The sequence below is a fragment of the Lygodium microphyllum genome, unplaced genomic scaffold, assembly GCF_053477565.2.
Source record: "Lygodium microphyllum isolate KBCC unplaced genomic scaffold, Lygodium_microphyllum_v1.1.10 scaffold_229, whole genome shotgun sequence".
Lineage (NCBI taxonomy): Eukaryota > Viridiplantae > Streptophyta > Polypodiopsida > Schizaeales > Lygodiaceae > Lygodium > Lygodium microphyllum.
Genome location: NW_028229712.1, coordinates 65740 through 89663, shown reverse-complemented (window position 1 = coordinate 89663; position 23924 = coordinate 65740). Strand labels below are relative to the sequence as shown.

Sequence of the window (23924 nt, the reverse complement as noted above, 5' to 3'; positions counted from 1 at the left end):
TTATTTTCAAATGTTAAGGATCCGCGCAGCTGATAAGATTTCATTAAATTACTACAGCTAGGCGAATTGCATATGGATCCAGGCTCGATAAGTAGCTTTCAGACTTGATAAGTGGCTTTCAGACAATGGCTATGGACTGCTAGTAGATGGCATTTTGGATAATCCAGTTTCTATCCCTTTCCGCATTATATATCAAATTCTTAAAAAAGGTACCAGGTCAGGGAGTTAAAAGCCCAATGCTCTACCAACTAAACCATACACCCAAGTATTATTATTACTATTATCCATTCTAAGAGAAATTTTTATATAGTAATTGAACGACAAGAAACAACTCCCAGTTCACCGAGCAATAGCTGAATGTAAAAGAATGGCTGCCATATTTACGTTAATCAGAGGTAAGGCCGTGAGTCATTATGTCAGGAAGGATTGTCAATGTTCCTTTCATCCATCCACCCTTATCGCCTAGTGTAGGTCAGGAGTCCGGAACGTGAGATGGCCTTACAGCCCAGCCTAGCCGCTTGGTTTTGGCTCTACAATGTTACACAATACCCTATTGATTGCCCTCTGATCCAGTCACTCAGCCAATCAAACCAATTACACCTGCCTACGCGTTTTTGAATTTTCCTGGCTTAAGGTTTTTTGAGCGACAATTTATATCTCTGACAATTCATAATTTACCTAGCCAACCCTTAACGTCAAAGCTGAGTACTTTGTGTTCTCAAAGTCGTAGGTCCATTTGATAGGGCATGGTAATGTGCATAGTCTTGTAGTGGGCGATCCTATGCTCGGCGAGTTTCACTAGCCAGCCCAGCGCTCGTGCTCATCGGAACTAAAATTTCTAGTCGGATTGCCATCATGTGGGGAGGTTTAACATAAAGTTTTGGCATGCTTTGCCTTGCCATAGCAAAATAAAGCAATTTATCTTGTTTTGCCGTAGCAGCTTTAAGGGGAATCCAAGGTAAGGTGTGTTGATCGGCTGGCTAGTCATTGGCAGCAAGTGTATGCCTTATCATAGTAAAGCAAAGCAATCACTCTTTTTTGGCATGCAAAGCTCTGCCTACGTAAAAGGCAATCTCTATTGATTGCTATAGATATCTATATATCAGATAGATGAAATAGTGAATAAACCACCGAAAAAGATTCAAACCTTCGAATGACAAAATCAAAACCCGTTGCCTTACCACTTGGCCACGCTTCACAAGCATAAAAAACATATATTTTTATAGATAACAATGGCGAGATCTTTAAAAGGCAATTGAACTAACGAGGAAAACAGCCTATAGCACAAACAATAAAGGATAATTACCTATGTCATTAAAAATAAAAAACTAAACGACATCCAATCAAGCATTAGGCAAGCCATATAGGAAACGATAATAAGATCCCGGGAGTAGATCTCGCTGTCAAGAGGAAACCGGAGGGCCTGTACCACCCGCATTTGGAAACCTACTAGCAATGAAAAAGCACCTAGCGGACGCCAAATAATAGAAAAGAAGTCTGTATACCACCATATGCTGCACTTCGTTAAAAGCAGCACTCTGTCGAGATGCCTAGCCTGCCTAGCTATGCTTGGGCGAGATCCATCAAGCAATGAGATAGCCGTATGATGGGTGACTCGCACGTTTGATTTGGAAAGCATTTATTTAGCCTATACCATTCACAGCGCGGCAGGAGCTAGCTGTCTGTGCGAGATTTGCTTGCCTACCCTTTACCGCTATACTTCGTCATTGAGTTGATTATGCGAAAGTAGGCCTGCCTTCTGTCACTACTAGACAGTACAGATAAATGATTAACTTTACCATATTAGTTAAAGAACCCTATCAAAGTAAAAAATATTAGCTGACAGATACGTCAAGAAAACCATTGAAAACACTGATTATTTACCCATTTTGCTAGTGAAAAAGAAAGATGACACGATACATCTTTGTATTATCGATAGAGCTTCAAATAAGGTAATTATTAAACTTGTTTTTCAATGTAAAAGAGTTGTTTGACTAACTTAAAGGTGCAAAGTATTTTACAAAGACTAACCTTAGGCAAGGTTTTCATCAAGTTAGAATTAGAGCTTAGGATATTTTCAAAACTGCATTTCGAACAAGTTATGAATACTATGAGTTTTTAGTTATGCCTTTTGGTTTGATTAACGTTCGACTACTTTCATAATACTTATGTTTTAAAACCTTATTTAGGTCAGTTTATATTGGTTTTTCCTGATTATATCTTTGTTTTTGATAAAGTAAGAAAAGAACACTTTATTTGTTTGCTTTATTATGAGAACATGCTTTGTATGCTTATTTTGGATTTGATTTTAGGTTATCTAAGAAGTGCCAACTCAACTTAGAAAGAGAGAGAGAGTCCAGAAAGTCTAGAAAATAACGTAAAATCCTTTTCGCTGTCTTTTTTACATTCACGCTCAAAAATTCTAAAATATTGACACATCCCGAAGCCTTTAAACACTTAGCCATAATAAGCAAGGTATATTAATGATTGATATGTTTATAATATTATTAAAGCTTATTTCACGAAGGTTTCTTAAGAAAAAAACCACATAACGTCTTCATTATTACAAAATTAACACCTTTTATTTCATTAATAAAAGGGGAACTACATAAACAACGATAGCAGAACGACGGAGTGCAATGATACAGAAGTCAATTAAAAGCAAAAACGTTCACAAGAACCATCAAGAGAAAGAAAGACGACAAAGAATAAGTATAGCATGGAATATCAAAGCAAAGAGAAGAGCCAGTATAATAGCAGAGAACGAGGATACCAAAAAGAATCAATAGCAAGGGATTTCAAAGGAAAATCGTAAGCAACTAGAATGGCAAAGGAGGAGGATAGCAGAAAATAGAAAGATATTCCAAAGCACTACTACAATTACTCTACTATTATCTCACAAGTAATAAATTGACTCCTAAACAACAGTGCCAAATGGGAGGTAAGGGAAGCTACAAGGCAAAGCCCAAGCTGACCTAAACCAACTAAGCAACAAAAAAAGCTAAGATTCCTCCAAAATACATCAAACCTCACTCAACTCGTAACCATATGTAGATCAATAAAAACCATGTCAAATCTGGTCTTTGCTTTATTGCACTCCTTATGTTGTGTCAGGGTATATCGTTAGGAAGTCTCAAATGTCTCCCTACGTTGCTATCCTTTCACATCGTGATGATGAAGTAAGGAGCCAATCCGGACACCCATGGTTGTTGTAGTGTTTTAGGTAGTGTAGCTGTGAAGCTACTCTCTCTTTACTCACTGAAAATCACGAGCAAGAAAAAGATGAAATGAATAGATGCAACCAATGAAGCTCAAAGAGAAGAAGAAGAGAGATGCAACAAGAGAAGAGAAGGAAAAGAGGGAGAGAAAGAGAGTTTGCTTTTGCAATGGGCACAACACAAATGAGTGAAAGCATACCTTTTATAATCTTATCCAAAACCATATATGCAAATCCATTTTCCACTGTCTTACAAAGTGTTTCCATACTTTTATGCTTTTATGTGGATTTAGGCCATTATAATAGAACTTATTTTAAGGCATCTTTTGGGAGAAAAAAGGAACAAATTTCTTTTACAAGTTAGATCAACTATTTATTGGTCCCACCGTTGTTTTCGATCATTCTACCGAGTATACTGAAGTAACAGGGAGAGAAAAGGCCTACTTGACTCAGCGGTTAGAGTATCGCTTTCATACGGCGAGAGTCATTGGTTCGAATCCAATAGTAGGTAAAACTTATTAGGTACCATACTATGCTACGCCGATACCTAATAAGTTCTATTATTTGAGATAAGTTTTTAGGGTAAGTGCGGAAATTTGCGGCACTCCCGAAGAAATCTCTATTTACTTAAATCATTTTTTCTTCTTGAATCGTTCCACTTTTCGTTTCCCACGATTTAGGAGATAGAAAAACTGTAATTAATTAGGATCTAAAGCTTCTGATCAAGCTTTGGCCCTTTTGAATGCTAAGTGAGCCTCGATCATCTCTTTTTTCCCTTGGGCCTTAGCTGAGTTAGCCTGAGCTATCCGAAACGTCTCTCGAGCTTCTTCGGGATCGATTTTAGTAGTTCGTTTCGCTTCATTAACAAGTATTGTTACTTGGTTATCGTCTATCACGGTGAAACCACTTATTAGTGCCATCGTAGACCACTGTTCATCATGACGTATTTTTGACACTTTCATATCCAAAGCTGTAAGAAGCTAGCGTGATTGGGCAATACACTAACCTGTCCACTGCTCGTCAATAAAATGATTTCCCGAACTTCAGAATTCCAAACGATTCGATTAGGGACCATTATACGGAGATTCAGTACCATACTTTTATTGACCCCCCATTTGTAAAGTTGCAGCTTTTTTAGTAGCTTCGTCAATGTTACCAACTAAGTAAAAAGCTTGCTCGGGAAGATTATCCGATTCTCCAGAAAGAATCATTTGAAATCCTTTAATGGTTTCTATCAAACTAACGTATTTGCCCGGAGACCCAGTAAAGACTTCTGCTACAAAAAACGGTTGTGACGAGAAACGCTCTCTTTTTCGGGCCCGAGCTACCGTTAAACGGTCCTCCTCTGATGATTCATCCAGTCCTGAAATGGCTATAATATCTTGAAGTTCTTTGTAGCGCTGCAAGGTCTGCTTAACCCCCTGTGCCGTTTTGTAGTGTTCCTAACCCACGATCCAAGGTTGTAATATAGTCGAAGTCGAATCTAAGGAATCTACGGCGGGGTAAATACTTTTAGCAACTAAACCTCTGGATAGCACGGTTGTAGCATCTAAATGTGCAAATGTTGTAGCGGGAGCCGGGTCAGTTGAATTATCCGCAGGTACATAAACAGCTTGAATGGATGTTATTGATCCTTCCTTAGCTGAAGTAATTCTTTCCTGTAAAGATCCCATTTCTGTACCAAGGGTTAGTTGGTAACCCACAGCGGAGGGCATTCTACCTGGTAAAGCAGAAACTTCTGATCCCGCTTGGACAAAGCGAAAAATGAATAATGATACATCTTGTTTGTTGACATCTCGAAAATACTTAGCCATTGTTAAAGCGGTTAAACTGACTCTCATACGAGCTCCTAAGGGTTCATTCATCTAACCATAGACTAAAGCCACTTTTGATTTTGATACATTCTGGCGGTGATCTCTTGAAAAAAACCAGATCGGTTTACCATACCGGCCAACTATAATGCCTTAAAATGGCACGCTATAAGAAAAACAATGTTAGTTATAATAGAAACAATGCCTATTTGAAACCCTGGCAAGAATCAGGACAGAGAGATCGGATTCAATGCTAACAGATGGATTGAACCGAACTTTAAGGGCCAATGGATTGGATTATGCCTTTACCCAGGGGGAAGATACTGTACTGGCCTAACGGCGCATCGGTGTCCAAAACGTAATATGTCCAAACCTCAATGTAGGGAAGATGTAGTTGATACCGTCAATGGACTCGAACCCAATGAATTGAAAAGTAATTTATCCAACTCAAAAATACGAGAATCGGATAATAATTACTTAGTCCTTTTTGGCTCCTTACCCTCTAATGTAGCTTCTCAATTTCATTTGGAATTGAAGCGACAATCCATTGATGTATCGGGTTGGTTACCCTCTCAAAGATACACTGAACTTCCTTCACTAGGTGAAGGAGTTTACGTCTGCGGCGTAAATCCATTCTTGAGTCGTACGGCAACGACTCTAATGAGGCGTAAAAAATGCCGGTTAATTGGAGCACCTTTTCCGATTGGCCCCGACGGCGGGCGTGGATAGAAAAAATTTGTTCTGCATTTGGTATAGAACCTTGCGGTTTGCAAGAAAGAGAGGCTAAAATTTGGGATAGCCTAAAAAATCATCTTGAAATAAGGGAAAATCTGTTTTTTTTATGGGAGAAAATTCGTTGGAAATCTCAATAGCGAGATTCTTGATTCGATGTGGAATGATTGTTTACGAAATAGGTATCCCATATATGGATAAGAGATATCAGGCTGCTGAACTACTTTTTTTGAGAAACACTTGCGAAACAATGAATGTTCCAATGCCACGAATTGTAGAGAAACCAGACAATTATAATCAAATTCAGCGTATGCACGAATTGGAACCCGATCTAGCCATTACTGGAATGGCCCACGCAAATCCTTTAGAAGCAAGAGGAATTGATACAAAATGGTCCGTTGAGTTCACGCCCAAATTCACGGGTTTACCAATGCAAAAGATGTGCTCGAGCTTGTAACTCGTCCTTTAAAACGTAATTTCAAATTGGGAACTTTAAAGCAGAACGTCTTGCTGAGACAAAAAACAAATCATTAAAGAATTTTTCACTGGTAAATAAAAAAAACTAGTTTCTAATTAGTAATAAAAATAGCAATAAAACAACAAAAAATTAACAATGAGTTTCAATCTATCTTTTCTATAGTAAACGTTACGATTTTTTACTAAACATTTCCATTGAGCCCATGCATAGTATGAATGTCAAACATGCTATGCAGAGGCATACAAACTATACGTATACTACCTTCTAGACATTACGAAGAACATATTGACTCACGCGACGTAACTTATTTGTTTTATTTGTCCAATTCGATTTTTTGAATTTATAAATTAGTAAATGAATCTATCTATCTATTGACTATTAATTCCAGAATGAGGATATAATAAAAAAGGACTTTCTGGTAGTAAATAGTGTATAATCAATCGTTATTCATCAAATAATATAGGAGGGAGAATCGGATATTATTAAAAACAATAAGATCAAATTAGGATCTTGCTTTTTTGGAATGACATCATTTGTTTGGATTGGAAACGCTAGTTCCTTGTTAATCCTTGGATTTTACCATGGCCTATTATCGACACTACCCATGAGTCCTTCGCAGATTTTATGTGTAAGATCCTTTTTTATAGAAGGGAGCATCGGTGGAATCACTGCATTGATCGGATCAATGATTGGTCAATTACTTCTATTTTCAGCCATACTTTACTCCCCTTTGTATCTAGCGATATTGAAGCCTCATATCGCATTGCAGTAATACCATGCATGTTTTTCTACTGGTTTGAAACAAAAAATCTACCGGATTATCAAGTTTTACGACCTATAAGATCAATTCGCAATTTCAAAATAGTTGTTATATTCTTAACTAGTTTTTTATTTCAAATATTGAATCCAATTTTGTTACCAAATCCCGCGTTATTTGGCGAGATTGCTTCACCTCTTTCTATTTCGATATAGCAATAATCCATTGTTTCTAACAAGCAGTTTTCTGGGTTGGTTAATTGGTCATGTCTTATTCGGCTATAACGCTAATCTATTGGTGCTTCAAGTAGAGAGAAATTCAACGATACCGTATCCGCTGACTAAACGTATCATTCATAAAACTTTTAGTATTATCTTCTTTATCAAACTGTTGCTTTGCCTCGGTAGGGCCCCCGTATCTTTCTTGACGAGAAAGTTTCAAAATGAACTAATTAGCTACGACAGGAGCTGCCTCGATTTACCATCCCCTGTGCATTGGCTTTGTAACCCAAGTGGCCGGCATCTTTTTTTGATCCAAATAGAACAAATCGGGCTCTGCGATACAGAAAGAAAAGCCGAAGGAGTGATCAACGCATTGTTAAAAAAAGACAATCAACTTATTTTTTTGATAACTGTTTGGTCGATGGTAAACCACGATTGTATTTCACGTCACTATCTAGTGCGTCAATTTTTAGAAGACAATTAGAAGAATCATTAAAGAATTTTGATGTTCTACCGTTAGAGCTTTATTCATATCAGAATTGGATTTTAGATCAAGCGAAGAAAAGGGAAAATTTACAGAATGAGCTGAAGGATCGGATCAAACTTATGGAGCTGAACTCCATACTTTCGGAAGCGATTGAACAAAAAATTGGATTGAGGGACGAAGAGGATGCGGAAAGAACGAGCATATCTAAGATATATGATCCTTTATTAAGTAAATTTTTTAGGGGCAGGATTCCGACTCCACAGTCGTTTCTAACAACAAATGACTTGATCAAACCGATAAAAGATACATATAGAAATTATGCAGGAGAATTTCATTATAAAAATCGAATAGCTAATTGGACCCGATCTTGAAAAATTGCATCTCATTTAAGAAATGCACATCTATTGGATTAAAGTAGTTCATTTGTTACTATTTTGTTACTTTTGCTCGTATATTCATAAACATTCTATAACTCAGGAACTCGAATTCTCAAATAAAAAACACTATAAAGAAGTGTCTCGCCGGCGGCATTTGAAGTGAATAGCCGCCTTGCCAGCGATTTGAGTAAATTATCCATAATGTATGGATATTATATGCATAACATGGATGACAAAGACATATATGAAGGAAACAATGGGGGTCTACGATTTAAAGACTTTACTAGTGATTTATGTAGCTTATGTAGACCATACATTTTATGCCGTTCTAAAGAAGACAATGTCTTTTTATACTATTTCTATAGGGCAATTCAATATCATTATAATAAGGTTCAATAAATATCATGGCATAAAGTCCTTCATGCCCAATCTCTAAATAATGTGGATAGTAATAATCTAAATAGTGATAAGTAAAAATAAAGGTTGTTTTGTTTTCATGGCGGATAAGGGAATGCTTTTCAGATATCCAATAACCTTTATGACGGAAAAGACAATAGCAAGAATCTCTACGCATAGAAGGATAAAGGAGAGGTCTTAGAAAAGATCGTTTTCTCCGTTTCAGTTATTCCATTGATTTTCTAATCCGTTCCTTTTTATTTCTATATCAGGCTATGTTTTATTAGATAAGATCTTAAGAAGCTTCTCTAACGAATATAAGATCACCGCAAAATACTGTAGAACTAGGGATACTAACTATTTAAAAATTGACATAAATATGTTTATGATTTATTAACTATCTGGCCTGGGAGATGTGCTCGCGGAAGAGAATGCAGACCAAAATAACATCCGATCTTCTTTCTAGAAAGGGCAAGAGATTAATATGTTTTCCTTTCATCGTTTTTAGCTTTTATATCTTTTCCTTCATGGGTAATCCGTAGGAAAGGGATAACTTTCACGAGGTATTTGATTTTTCGGAGAAATCTTTGGATTGTCGTTTCTTGAATGGTTTTCTTTGCAGCGGAGAGGAAAATCCTAAAGTCAAAGGCAAATCTTCGGACCTGCTTGCTTTCCTCCATTTCCTTAACAGCCTTTCTTTTCAAATGAAGGGAAATTCCCATTTCCAAATAAGGGCTCTCTTTCTCAGATTGAGTCTTTTATGCCAAACATTTTCCCCTATTTAACGACGGATTTTAGATCCCGGAGCCAACATTTCTGTCTTCTTCTGTGCATTTCTCTTGCGTTTCTAGTATTCATAGCCGTGGACAGTTTATCACAACCTTCGCGGTTGGTTATTGTTTTATGCTTTAATTACTTAGGATTACCATTTTCTAATGCTAAGTATTGCAATGTAAGTTTAGGGTAAAGTCAAAGGCAAATCTTCGGACGTCAAATAAATGTTTTTTTTTTGCAATTAAGTCTAGCGATCAAATCGCATAAATTTCTTGATCTTAATGCTCTCAAGAAAATGACATAACGTATCCGATATCATTCCAGGCGGTACTCGTGCAGCAAAAGCATTTCATCAAAACCTTTGGGTCTAGTGAAGCCTGGATTATCCTTGTCTCTTAAAAAGCAGTAATACTATGCAATTTGATAGCAACTTTAGCGATTTCAATTAAAAACAACATGGACAGGCTATTAATATTTGATTGTTTAAGGCCTATTGGCTTTTATGCGAATCTGAATGGCTTTATCGGTGGGTTTTCGAGCCTTTCTAGCTGGTCTTTGGGCTTTTTTCGAATGAATGATTGTTTTCGTAATCGATTAACGGAATGGATTTGTAAACCATACGGAATCACTATTTACGGAAATAGGATAAGTAACTAATTTATGCAATTCCTCCGGAGAGATGGAATCTATCAGAGATACAATAGAGATTCACGATCGATTGGCTTCGGATATAGCTATAAAATCTTTACGTACATTCAGTACAACTAAACTATCTGGGATTTCGCGTGTTATCAATCCTTCAAAGCATTTCTACATCTTTAAGAAACGTGGACTGGAATGCGGGCGTTCTTCACGTCTCATATGTGTCCAATTGGTTGAGAAACCACCGATCCATTTGGAATTGATACAACTTGAATTAGTCTTTCCCGCCACTCTCTTTATCATGTCGTTATATAAAGAATCAGTATTCATTAACAATAAATGGCCATCTTTACAGGTAATGGATCCAAGCGCATTACGAGCAATCCTTAAGGATAAAAATGTTTTCTACAAATCCACAATAGCTCTTCCGTGCCGTTACTTTGTAATGGCAATTTCCTAATTTTTGTATTTTCCGTACAGCTTGTAGCCTTTATTTCAAGCAATTCTTGTATAGCTTGCATTCATTATTTCCCATTTCTTGTAAGGCTTGCAATGGCAAGAATTGGATTAGTAACGCTACAAATAGAATTAAGAGTTTCGGGTTAAACATTTCCAGTATTCATAAGTTATGTTGTCTAATTGTTGTCTTAAGCTTTCTTTCGTTAAGTAATTTCTGTGAAAATCGTAATTTCATTGCCGAACATCCCAAAGAAAGGAAAAATCAAAGAAAAACTCGCATCAGAGTTGTTTTTTTTCGTTTAATTACCACATAGAAATCTCTCTTCTAATTAATATTAATAATAATAGAATAATATTTGGGTATATAGCTCAGTTGGTAGAGCATTGGACTTTTAATCTAATGGTCGCAGGTTCAAGTCCTGCTATACTCAGAAGCATTAAAACATTAAATGCTTTAGGCAGATGGTACCGTCTAATGGAGATTATTATGCCATGATAATCTCCAATCCAGACCGCCCTTTTGTGAAAAAGGGCAAACATGAGCTCATCCCTTCGTTTAACCGCGATAAAGAAAACAAAAGATTCAAAAAAAACATAATGGCAAATCATTTTTTCCTTTGTTTCTTTTAGGGAGTGAAAAGACAAAAAATTGGTCAGGGATTTTCGGAAGAAAAAAATACTATTACTATCAGAATTTACGATGTAATTTTAATGTCATATAATGGAGGCTGACCTTCAATTTCATATCTAAATATCATTGTAGAATTATTTGCTTTTATCCATTAACGTCAGAAAGTTTAAATCGCCCAGCAGGTCATAAAAAACTTAGCTCAAGCAAAGCAAAGAAATAAACATTGCCAAACAAAGCAATAAAGCGCAAGGAAATAAAATGGTTTAAGTTGACTCAAATTAAAAGAATTGCAATTAATACCTTACTCGTCTATTCGTTTCTTATCCATTTTTGCCAATTAAATCAAATAACAAAATCCCATAAAACGAAGCAAAAAGTAGTTGCATTGGGCTCATTTTGAAATTTGATTCTATGATTTAAAACTATATAAATGTTAACTCGTTTGCGTAGTTTTTCATCTTTCAATTATACCTATCTATTTTTCTCCGTCTCTGCATAGCTATGGATACATATTTGGCTTTAGCGCTCCATTTACTTAGTTTATTCCGTTAAAACTTACTTTCTTTCAAATAAATACGAACTAACATGGCGAGAAAAATTTCATCCCTTTCCTCTATATCAATCACATAGTGAACTTTATGAGGTTACTTTCCAAAGGAATGGCTTCAAATTCTGAGAATGAGAAGATAGGAATTATTATGTTCAATAATGATACCGTCATTAAAAAAGAAGATATGGTTAAATACACTGGATTTTTTATGAATGTTCCTATGGAAAAAGCCATGTCAAGTTACATTTTTTTAGCATTGATGGCTCAATTGGATAGAGTGCCTGGCTTCGAACCAGGTGGTTAGAGGTTCAAGTCCTCTTCGATGCACACGCAAGACACATCGCTGTCTATTCTTAGTTTTGGCCCTCAAAAGCCTTAATTACTTTGGTTTACTTACTTATTAATCTATATGTCTATTCGATGCGAAACCAACGATTTCAGGTCCAGGGGCTTTTTTGTTTGTTTTTTACCTGTGCCATTAAGCATTAGGGATATTTGGTAGTTGATTTAATGTGGAAACAAGAAAGTAAACCTTTGTGAAATGAGGAAATTCAAAGCTAGCCCAATGCACATCGACAGGAAAGTTTGGTATTTTGACGTCGACTGTTTGTCTTTTAAAGGTACGTGAACTGGGTTTAGAACGTCATAGGACAGGCCCATATTCAGTGCAGGCGTTAAAGCAACTATTTGTTTTTTATGCCGTTCTAATAAATAAAAGAAAAGTAGTTTTTTAAAAACCAATCCTCTCGTACCCCTTAAGCAATGTGGCAGAGAACCTTTTTTGTTTATATAGTGTCTTGGCCGGGTGCTTGGATTTGGACCAAGCACGCTTCTCTAGCTTTCATAGCCTAGTCTGAGATTATACTGTTTGATACGAAATGATCGTTTCCGACTTGCAGACGTCGTATCTTCTTTTATTTCGTATCCGCTCTCTATATCCACTGGTTTATCTAGGCATATCGTCGGTTATTTTATTTCTATGCTTTCCTACCCACGTAACATTACAAAAGGTGCAGCAACGGCGACGATGTGACAGGATGGAGTTAGAGGGAAAGAGCTATGGAAGTAAAAAGAATTCCATTCCAAGGGAAAGAAAATATCAATAGCCTATCCTTTAAGCACTCGTGAGAAACCCATCTCTCCTAAAGAACACGTGTGAGAAATATTTCTTTTTAGCAATTTCGTCGTCTGTAAGGCTTTGACCATTCTATGCAACCACTAAAAAGCTCTGGAAACACTAGAGTATAAAAAGAAAACACCGAGATGAAAACATTCTCTAAGAACCACATCCCGTTCTTCTTAGATAGAGGATTCGCCTTATCCTACGCCATCATGTGAAAGTCGTTTTCATAGTTTAAGGATCCAACCGATTCTAGACAATCCCTTTCTATATGGCATAACATAAAAGGTGCTATAAAAGACACGTAACCAACCAAATTGCGTGAAATGGGTAAATTGATCCGGTTAGGGCATTTTCTGGAACTTCGAGAAAAATCATCCGAGGTTATGGTTTTTGCCCTCTTCATATCTATAGAAGTTAAAAGTTTTTGTTTACTTACTTGTAACTATTTTATGTCATTAGATTATTGTCTTGTTGCTTTACTTTATTGGGCTCATTAAAATAAACTTTGAGATTTTGGCTTGTTTTGAATACCCAACCTTCAAGATTCTTATAATGTTCCATCTTCTTACCAAAGATACAAAAATAATTTCACTTACCCATTGGTAAAAGGAAAGAAAGGATATAAGGGAATGAAAGCTGTTTTCCATAAGAAAATCTAAAAGCCCTCAAACTCTGCCTTTAGTGGCTCACCGGCCAGCATTCTTAGTAACACAACTGCTTTAGCATATTGTAGTCCAGTGACTAGACTATATGCCATTATCTCGATTGCCTTAGAACATCCTGGAAACTTGAAAAGTAAAACTAAGCGAAAGGAACTTTTCTGCAAAACGGAAACGGTTCTTTGTTTTAACGACGTCTCGGTTAATCGTTTTGGTCCTATCTTCAGTTACCATTAGCTAATCATAAGCCCTCTTTGGTAAGGAAACAGACGGAACGAAAAAAGCTTAAACCCTTAAACATAAACCGAGAGGCAAATTTAATATTACCTAAAGTTAACAAATATGGGCTTATCTATTGAAATCGGCATCCTGTAAAACTGAACCATATATTAGTAGGCTATAATGTAATTTTTTTTAGTAATGACTATGTCGTCATAAATGTAGTTATGAAACCACTTTCTATAACAGGCTGTTGACTATACAGCAAGAATGGTGTCATAATGTAAACATTGGTTAAGGAGAATAGGCACTGAGGGTTTGGCTGCCCAGACTTAGAGACTATAATATGATATAGTGATGGTTTAGACTTATGTACCGCCTTAATGAAACGGTATATAAAACGAATCCGTACACTAACTATCTGCAAACTTGTGACCAAAGTTTAATTGTTACATGATAAAATGTCTTAAGACAGTTATCTGTTGCCGGAGCAGAGTGCATACAAATGAAGTAACCTTAGGATCTGATTGTAGGCACTGTTTTGATCTGATTTGAGGAATCTTCTTTAAAACATTTAATGCTTATTTATAGAATGGGTAAGGAATATGTTAGGAAATGAAATTTCACATTGCAAAGATATGGTTTTTTTTAGCTGCCTCTCTTTTCAAAGCTAACTTTCTATCCATTCTTATACAATTTTATAAATAAAAAAAGCAACGACATATAGCCGTAGAATGGTCACTGACTTGCCTGTAAGAGCACTTACTTTAAAGCACCTTACAATGCAACGGCAAAATCTAAAAAAAAATTTATGCGAAACTCAAAAAGGACAAAGTTTAAAAGATACTGCAAGTTGATCAGATTAATTTTCAGCGTTTTTACCGGAATCATACAAAGAGAGTATCGTGCATGAAGGAAAAAACGGAAAGTGGAATCCTATAGAGTCATTTAGTAGACGTTTTTGTCGAAACAATGAATCTTCTGTCTTAAAATGAAGTCTTTGATCAATTTGAACTCAAAAACAAAAGAAATGTTCTTTCATAGGATCAAAAATACACTCGAGACATTTCAAAGGGAAATTGCCATATATCCTAATATAAGAGGCCTTATGGTTAATGTTATATAAATCTATAGGTATTTTCTATAAAACATAAGTGAGCTGCTTTTTCCTCCTCTTCAAATAATGATCGGGGCCATTGACGGGATTTTTTCTTATCTGTTCGATCGGTCTGGCAGTTAAAGTCTTTTCAGTGCCAAAAGTGATGTATGGTTTAACCCTAGTAACCTTTAGTTTAATTAGAAAAATGATTGAAGACGCCAATATAGGTTATAAGTTTGGTTAAAAAAAGAAGCAATATTAGTTACTTTCATTAAAATAAATCACCCATTGCAAGATGGAAACAAATTAGCTATTCTTTTCACCTATCTTCTGGCCTTTAAATGTAAATTATGGCATTGCTTAGATCTTATCACATGATCTAGTGCCTTTTTATTGGCTTTTTCTGTATAGAAATTAATCTTTTTGTGTCTTATGTAAACCATAGCATTGCAATTAATTAACTAGGCAGCCCATGCATAGTTATTGGGCGTATGAAAGTTTTTGCTTTGCCGTAGTATGGATAATAAATATTCAATTACGAAACTAAAGTATTTTTTGGCTTTGCTTTTTCCTTTAGACGGAACATTATAATATGCTTTTACTTAATTACGCAGCCTCTATTTTCTAATACCTATCAATATTTTGTGCGGTAAGAAAAACACTTTTGCAGGAATGAACCGTTTTGTTATGAGATGGCTGTTTTCCATAAACCATAAAGATATAGGCACTTTATATCTCATTTTTGGTGCCATGGCTGGAGTAATGGGTACATGCCTTCTAGTATTAATCCGTATGGAATTAGCATAACCTGGCCATTAAATCCTTGGTGGAAATCATTAACTTTATAATGTGTTAATAATCGCTCACGCCTTTTTAACGATATCCCTTTCGGTTACGCTGGCGATGATAGGTGGATTTGGCAATTGGTTTGTTCCGATTCCTATAGGTGCACCCGATATGGCATTTCCGCGATTAAATAATATTTCGTTTTGGTTGTTGCCGTCTTCGCTGTTGCTTTTATTAAGTTCAGCTTTAATAGAGGTAGGTAGTGGCACTGGGTGGATGGTTTATCCCCCTTTAAGTAGTATAACAAGTCATTCTGGAGGAGCTGTCGATTTAGCCATTTTTAGTCTTCACCTATCAGGTGTTTCCTCTATTTTGGGCTCTATTAACTTCATAACTACTATATTGAACATGCGCGGACCTGGAATGACCATACATAGATTACCTTTATTTGTTTGGTCTGTTTTAGTGACAGCATTTCTACTTTTATTATCTTTACCTGTATTAGCAGGTGCGATTACTATGTTATTAACCGATTGGAACTTTAATACCAGCTTTTTTGATCCTGCCGGAGGGGGAGATCCTGTTTTATATTAGTATTTGTTTTGGTTTTTTGGTCATTTAGAGGTTTATATTTTGATATTGTCGGGATTTGGTATTATTAGTTACGTTGTTTCTACTTTTGCTAGAAAACCTGTCTTTGGCTATTTAGGCATGGTATATGTTATGATTAGTATTGGAGTTTTTGGATTTATTGTTTGGGCTCATCATATGTTTACCGTAGGGTTAGATGTGGACACATGTGCTTACTTTATAGCGGCCATTATGATTATTGCTGTGCCTATTGGAATTAAAATTTTTAGTTGGATTGCTATCATGTGGGGAGGTTCAATATAATATAAAACATCCATGTTATTTGCAGTAGGTTTTATTTTTTTGTTCACTGTAGGAGGACTTACTGGTATAGTTTTGGCTAATTCTGGGATAGACATTGCTTTATACGATACTTATTATGTGGTTGCACATTTTTATTATGTATTTTCTATGGGAGCTGTTTTTGCTTTATTTGCAGGATTTTACTACTGGATAGGTAAAATATCTGGGTTTCATTATCTAGAGACTTTGGGTTAAATTTATTTTTGGATTACTTTCTTTGGTGTAAATATGACTTTTTTTCCAATGCATTTTTTAGGGCTTTCGGGTATGCCCCGTCGCATTCCCGATTATCCAGATGCTTACGGCGAATGGAATGCTTTAAGTAGTTTTGGCTTTTATGTCTTTGTATTGGGGATCTTTCGTCTTTTTGTAGTTGTTCTTAAAACTCTGAGTAGCGAAGACAAGTGTGCTTCGAGTCCTCGGGCTGGTGAATAAGATTCAACCACACTGGAATGGATGATATAAAGTCCTCCGGCTTTTCATACTTTTGGAGAACTTTCGGCTATAAAGGAAACCAGTCCTGAACAACCGCCATCACCAAATGGAACATGCCCGGATGGCTTGCCATTTGCGGTTATGCAAATCAATTTGGCGTTCGATTGTGTATCCTTATCGCATCGGGTCTTCCCCAAGTAATGATAAGCTTGGTGCTACTACGTGATTGCCAAATCTTTAGGGTCAAATTTGACATAAGAACAAACCGTCATTAATATATGATAATAAAAATAAACGAAAAAACCATGCTACTTTTTGACGTCTTTGCGGGCTTGAGTTTAGTTTTTACTATTATGGTCATATGTGCTAGAAACTCTGTCCATTCCGTTTCCCTTCTCATCCTCGTTTCTTGCAACACTTCTGGTTCACTACTTTTGTCAGGTCTTGAGTTCTTTGCTATGATCTTTTCAATAGTTTATATAGGTGCTATTGCCGTATTATTTTTATTTGTAGTGATGATGTTAGACATTAAAATAGCGGAAATTCATGAAAATATATTGCGCTATTTACCGGTAGGTGGTACTATTGGATTAATTTCTCGGTTAGAAATCTTTGTCATTCTAGATAATGATTACATCCCAGTATTATCTAGCCATTCAAATACAATCTATCCAAGATATACAGTGTATGCTGAAAAGATATAAGGCTGGACAAATTTGCAAGCATTGGGCAATTTACTTTATACCAATTATCTGGTCCCGTTTCCAGTGTCTAGTCTTATTTTGTTAGTAGCCATGATTGGAGCTATAATATCAACTATGCATAGAACTACGAAGGTTAAAAGACAGGATGTGTTCCAACAGAATGCTATAGATTTCTGAGAAACTATCCACAAAATACGCTGAAACAAGCAAATATAAGGCATTGTTGTTAAAGCTTCTATTGAAGGGGCAGGCTTTGCCTCCCCGCGGGACTGTATGCATATAAACCAAAGAATTTAATGAATAACATGAATTCTCTTTCTTGCTGTCAGAAATTAATTAATATTTTAGAAATATATAATTCTATCAAAATATATGATAAAGAATGGTCAGATGTTATTCATAATGCTTTTTGTCTTTTTCTTAACTATGAGAATATCATGGCTACTGGCCAACATTATCAAGGGATTAGAGAATGGCTTCAGTTGGCAAATGATCTAATAGTTAAGAAATTTGGCAATCGGAAATATTATAGAAGTAACTGCAGAAGATAAAAATAAAGCTAAAATCTTTGTTGATTGAAATGGTTTAGCTAGTCGGGTTCTCATGGATTCTGAATCTATTGAAAAGAGTTTACAAGTTGGTCATGTTATCAACCCGTCCCGAAATATCTTCTACGCGAATACAATTCTATTTATCAAAACACAACAGATTTATATGCAAAAATAGAGAAAATACCTATAGATATAATTCTCCTTGAGAATAATGAGTTAGGAATAGGAATTCGTCAAAACTTAACGGATATAAATACTTCACTCAGAGATTTAAGGGATTCTATTATACTTCATCTATATCGTGGATGACAGGTTTTTTCTAATTTTTGTAGTCGTGTCTGTTTGCTGTTCGTAGTGGCATATTTGCAACTTGTTTATTTTTTTATGTGATAACGGAGTTAACCCTTTGGGGTGGATAATTGACTTTATTTTACCTTTATTGTTTGTAGTTTTTTTGTATGAAATCCTTATTGGCCAGGCAAATCGGATGGTTTTGCTAACTAAAACCAATACCTTAACTTATAGACAAATATGCATTAACCCTTTAGCTTCTACATTTCTAAGAAATAAAGCCAATAATATGGCAAAACGAAACCTCTTAACTTTCATGCCTAAAGGAATTGCGGAAAGGGACAAATTACACTTTTGGTAAATGATAACCCTTTGAAACAAATAATAGTCGTACAGAGCTGAAGTAAAAGGATTCGAACCTTTGCTTGTTGGTATCAAAAACCAATGCCTTACCACTTGGCGATACTCCATAGAAAGGTAACCCAAAAAAAAAGGCAAGGCCAGAGACGAAAAAATTGAGCTTCCATCACAAATATGGGCTTAGCAGGATTCGAACCTACAATATTGCCGTTATGAGCGGCACGTTTTAACCATTCAAACTATAAGCCCATAGCGCACTATCAATTCGATCAATTTGTCACAAGCAATGGAACGAACTTAAAGTCCTTTTCATAAACCAACTTCATAACCTATTTGGCTAGCTTTAATCATTAATACATGCTTTGTTGAGTAATCTTAGATAATAATATCAATGGTTTGTCTGCCATTCCTATAGCAGTTTAGGTAGCTTAGTTGGTTAGAGCAAAAGACTGAAAATCTTTAAGTAAGTGATTCGAGTCCGCTCCTAAGCGACTATGACCACTGAAATTAGATTCAACGCTAATGATACGCTAGACACAACCAGAACTTCAAATTATGGAACCAAAGTGACAAGACAGTATCTTTAACCATACCGACTTTAAGTTACTAATATGGCAACCAATAAATGGTTAAGATATGGAGCAGAGCCTAATTGTTTCTGTCATCATATGCTTTTATGTTCAAGCCAGTGGTTTCAACCGGGAAAGTGATTATTGGTCTCTTACGTGATTTAATAGAAATACTATTTGCTTGCCTGCTTAAAGGTCGCTAATAGCTTTTATGAAACAAAAGTATTGTTTCAAATAAGCTAGCTCAACAACAACTCCGCTATACTATAGCCATAAAAGTAATAATCCAGTATCCGTTGCTGTGACCAAGCTTAATATCTTTTAAGCCTATAAGCTCATAACTAATAAATGTCAATAAAGTTACATCGAAAAGGCCAACGCTAAGGAACTTCATTTCAATGTTAACAAACAATAAGGTTAAGAACCTTTTGTACACAGCTCGAAGCTATAATGGGGTTACATCCTAAACAATGCTCTGTTTAATCAGCTGTCTAAATAAAGGCCCTAATCAACCGCTATCCTTTTATATACAGAAATAAAATATCGAAATGGCATACCCTATGTAATGCGAAATGACAAAACTTTTGGCTACGTTAGGACGGCATGTTTTCACCCGATCTATCTTTTATAGTCTAAATCATTGGTTTCTCTTATGCGTAGATCAGCTTTAAGGAATATCCGAAACGATCGTAACGGAAAGTAACGCTCTTTTTTTTACACACACAGGAGTATCCCTTATTCATATCATTTCAACTTACTCTCTTTCACTTATCGGTCTGAATCTGGGTTAGGGAGTGCTTTTAAGGCCATAACGCCTTTTTCGTATCGCTTCCATATACGTGATTTTGACATACTTTTTTGTTTCCCTTACCTAGTTATTTGAAAACTAATTTACCGAGCATGTGTAATAATAAGAGACAACAAATTCGTCAAAGCAAATACCCTTTTTTTCAAGTACGTAATAGTGGCTCCCCTTTGAGTTAGAGACCCTATTTCTACCACTTAACAGGTACCGTCTAGGTTTCACATTTTGGGAATGTTACGAGGTTTTCTTTGAGAGAAAATTTTAAGCTGCTTTGTTTCCTCTCAATTTGCCCCACGGTTACATGGAGGCAACCCATGGATAACTACAATGGGGGCAATTTTATTATAGCCTTATATGAAACTTACTATCGGAGATTCCTTATTTTATATAGTCATGCATGGATTAAGCAACTAGCCAATACTTTTTTTTTCAGTGCCAGGATCCTAATTTCGCAGATGGCAGATCGTTTAACCATATGACATAGCCACATTATGTACATACTATAAAGCTCGTAGGCTAGCTTTCAGCCAACCCATTTGCGTAATGTGGGCTTTTTAAAAACTTATTTCTAGCAGGACTATCCGGATCTCCTTGGCAAGGTTCCTTCCTTGAGCTACAAACAATGGCCACAATGATTTCATCAAAAATGCCCTTTAGCTACTAGTAAAATATCATTAAAATAACAGATAAAAAATAGGCTAATTAACGCATATATGAGATTTTTAGCTTGTATCTTCATCTTTCTGGAAGAATCCATCCAGCCACAGGTTCCCCTACGACTACCATGTTACGACTTCACCTCAGTTACTGACCCAACCATAATATGTAGCGGAAACACCTTTAAAACTAAAGTGAATTACACTTAACGGAAGCATAATGCACTTTACTAATAAGTGATCCCTGCTCAATGCTTCAGGCGGAGCCAATTCCCAGGGTGTGACGGGCGGTGTGTACGGGGCTCGGGTACATATTCACCGCGGCATGCTGATCCGCGATTACTAGCGATTCCAACTTCATGTCCTCGAGTTGCAGAGAACAATCCGAACTTAGACAATCTTTACGGATTCGCTCCACCTTACGGCCTTGCTTCCCATTGTAATTGCCATTGTAGCACGTGTGTAGCCCAGCTCATAAGGGCCATGCGGACTTGACGTTATCCCCATCTTCCTCCATAGTAAAACTACGGGCAGTTTTTCATGAGTGCAACACCCAATAAAAAGAATACCGTCGATCTCAAGCAACCATTGAGCTGTACGGCTGCTGATGAAAGACGGCATGGATCCTTTGTAAACAGCATGTCTTAGCAACATGAAACAAGGGTTTCGCTCGTTATAGGAGTTAACCAAAAACGTCTCACGACACGAGCTGACGACAGCCATGCAGCACCTGTACGAATTTTTATCTTATCCCGTTAAGAACAAGTACACTAGTTCATATGTCAAATGTGCATACGCCAAGTGTTTCTATGTCAAGAGCTGGTAAGGTTTTGCGCGTTGTATCGAATTAAACCACATGCTCCACCGCTTGTACAAGCCCCCGTCAATTCCTTTGAGTTTCAGTCTTGCGACCGTATTCCCCAGGCGGAGTGTTTAACGCGTTAGCTGAGCTTCCGATCCGCAGACCAAAAACGAACACTCATCGTTTACGGCATGGACTACCGGGGTATCTAATCCCGTTTGCTCCCCAAGCTTTCGCACCTTAGCGTCAGTAGAGACCCAAAGAGCTGCCTTCGCTACTTCGGCGTTCCTTCGTGTATCTCCAGATTCTATCCCTACGCACGAAATTTCACTCTTCTCTATCTCACTCAAGTAAATTGGTTTCGTAAGCATTCCGCCAGTTGGGCTGGCGTCTTTAACCTTCGACCTAACTTACCGCCTACGTGCCCTTTACGCCCAGTCATTCCGAATAACACTTGCCCCCCCCGTCTTACCGCGGCTGCTGGCACGGAGTTAGCCGGGGCTTCTTCTTTAAGTTTTGTCACCATCGCACACTTGACGAAAGGGTTTTACAAGCGGTATTGCCATTCCTCGCGTTTGCGACGTTCTTCACTCACCCACGCGATATTGCTGGATCAAGCTTTCGCCCATTGTCCAAGATTCCCCACTGCTGCCTCCCGGCGGAGTCTGGGCCGTATCTCAGTCCCAGTGTGGCTGGTCATCCGAAAAGATCAGCTAAGCATCGTAGGCTTGGTTGGCCTTTACCCAACCAACTACCTAATACTACGTAGGCTCATCAAACAGCGCTTTATTATCTTCTCGCATAGCTTTATTGCTTGCGTTGCTTCGGGATCTAGCCCGAACTGTTTGGCAGATTCCTGCGCGTTACGCACCCGTTTGCTACTTTTTTTTCAATTATTCCATAAAACTGGAACAGAAATGACATCCAACTTACATGTGTTAAGCATATCGCTAGCGTTCATTCTGGGCCAGGATCAAGCCCAATTTTTTAGTGAATTTCTGCCATATGAGGCAGGTTGATGATGATTTCTTAGTAAGTTATTAGCTTTTACTAACAACCGTAAGCGGAACGGCCACTGGCAAGGCGAATCATCTTACATTCCGGATACCAAAGATTGTTATTATACAAGAATTCTTGTATCGCTCATGCAGATCTTCCATCTACCGGAAACCAAAGGATTCATTGCAGGAGAGTAAAGTATGGCTGAAAATAGAAGGAATTGACGAGAAGCTAACGCTTTAGGTAAGTACGATAGTCATTACAACTGTTTTTATTGGTTTTTTAGTGGCTTTTCTCCTTATTGGTTTTTGATATAGTCTCCTGAACTAGTGCTTTCCTCGGAACCAATGCATTTAAAAAACGATGTATTTACTTTCAAATAAGATTGACTATATGAAAGACATATTTGATATGATTTTATCATTGCCAGAACCTATGCATTTACCATAGATAATATATTTACTGAAACCAGAACCCATGCATTTATCAAAAACATAGCCAATGCATTTACCGAAACCATAACCAATGTATTTGTCCCATTTAACTCTTATAAACAGTTTAATTAGAAACATCTTTTTTTATTAAGAAAGAAATATGGTACAATGCATTTACCGAAACCATAACCAATGCATTGGATCTTCTTCTTTTTCTTTAAAAACAAATGTCCTTTGGTTCTTTCTTATCCCTTTTTCACATTGTTATACATATCCATCAACAGCTTATTAGTAAGTATTATGAGATAGAGAAACAGTCCATCAACACGTTGAACATTATGAAACAGTCCATTAACTTATTTATTGGTAAGATATAGAAACAGTCCATCAACATATAGACCATCATAGCCAGGATCAATTTCAATTTTTTTTGATTTTTCGATGAAGAGGTTTAGTTTGTCGAAATAGAATCTTTGCCTGGGGAGGTTAGCTTACTCCCCGTGCTTACAAAATGGAAAATTGAATAAATTTCGAAAAAGTCAAAAAAACCGCAACTAATAACATCACGATTCCAAAAATATAAACTTAAGACAGATCTAAAATAAATCCGAAATCTTACCATAAATGACAAACCCCATTACTCATATAATAAGACAAAGCTAAAAAAATGAAATTTACTAGGCCTAAGATAAACCAATGGAAATGCTTTCCAACGAAGAAGGCACATTAATAATAACTTTCAAAAATAAGGCTAAAATGACCAACTTTCAAAAAAAAAATACCAATTAACAATGCAGCAGCCAAAAAAGTTCCAAAGATTCTATGAAGGATAAATAAGATCGAAGTAAGCTATGGCTTATAAATAATAATATGGGGTGATAAAGGTCGATCGATTTACATCCTATTGGCTTTGGTTCAAAAGGCTAAAACGCTTTAGCACTTAAAAAAGGAACTTGCGTCGGCTTTG

At 36.6% G+C, this 23924-nt stretch overlaps 2 non-coding genes and 1 pseudogene across 2 annotated transcripts; 2 read left to right on the top strand and 1 right to left on the bottom strand.

Annotated features, from left to right (window-relative positions):
• The first annotated feature begins 10709 nt into the window (after positions 1–10709).
• TRNAK-UUU (transfer RNA lysine (anticodon UUU)) lies at positions 10710–10782 on the top strand. The gene has a single exon. It is a non-coding gene; the product is annotated as a tRNA-Lys (tRNA).
• A 1003-nt stretch (positions 10783–11785) lies between these two features.
• Positions 11786–11859, top strand: TRNAR-UCG (transfer RNA arginine (anticodon UCG)). Its single transcript has one exon. It is a non-coding gene; the product is annotated as a tRNA-Arg (tRNA).
• An 8957-nt stretch (positions 11860–20816) lies between these two features.
• On the bottom strand, positions 20817–22508 carry LOC148008244 (18S ribosomal RNA; annotated as a pseudogene).
• Positions 22509–23924: the final 1416 nt, after the last annotated feature.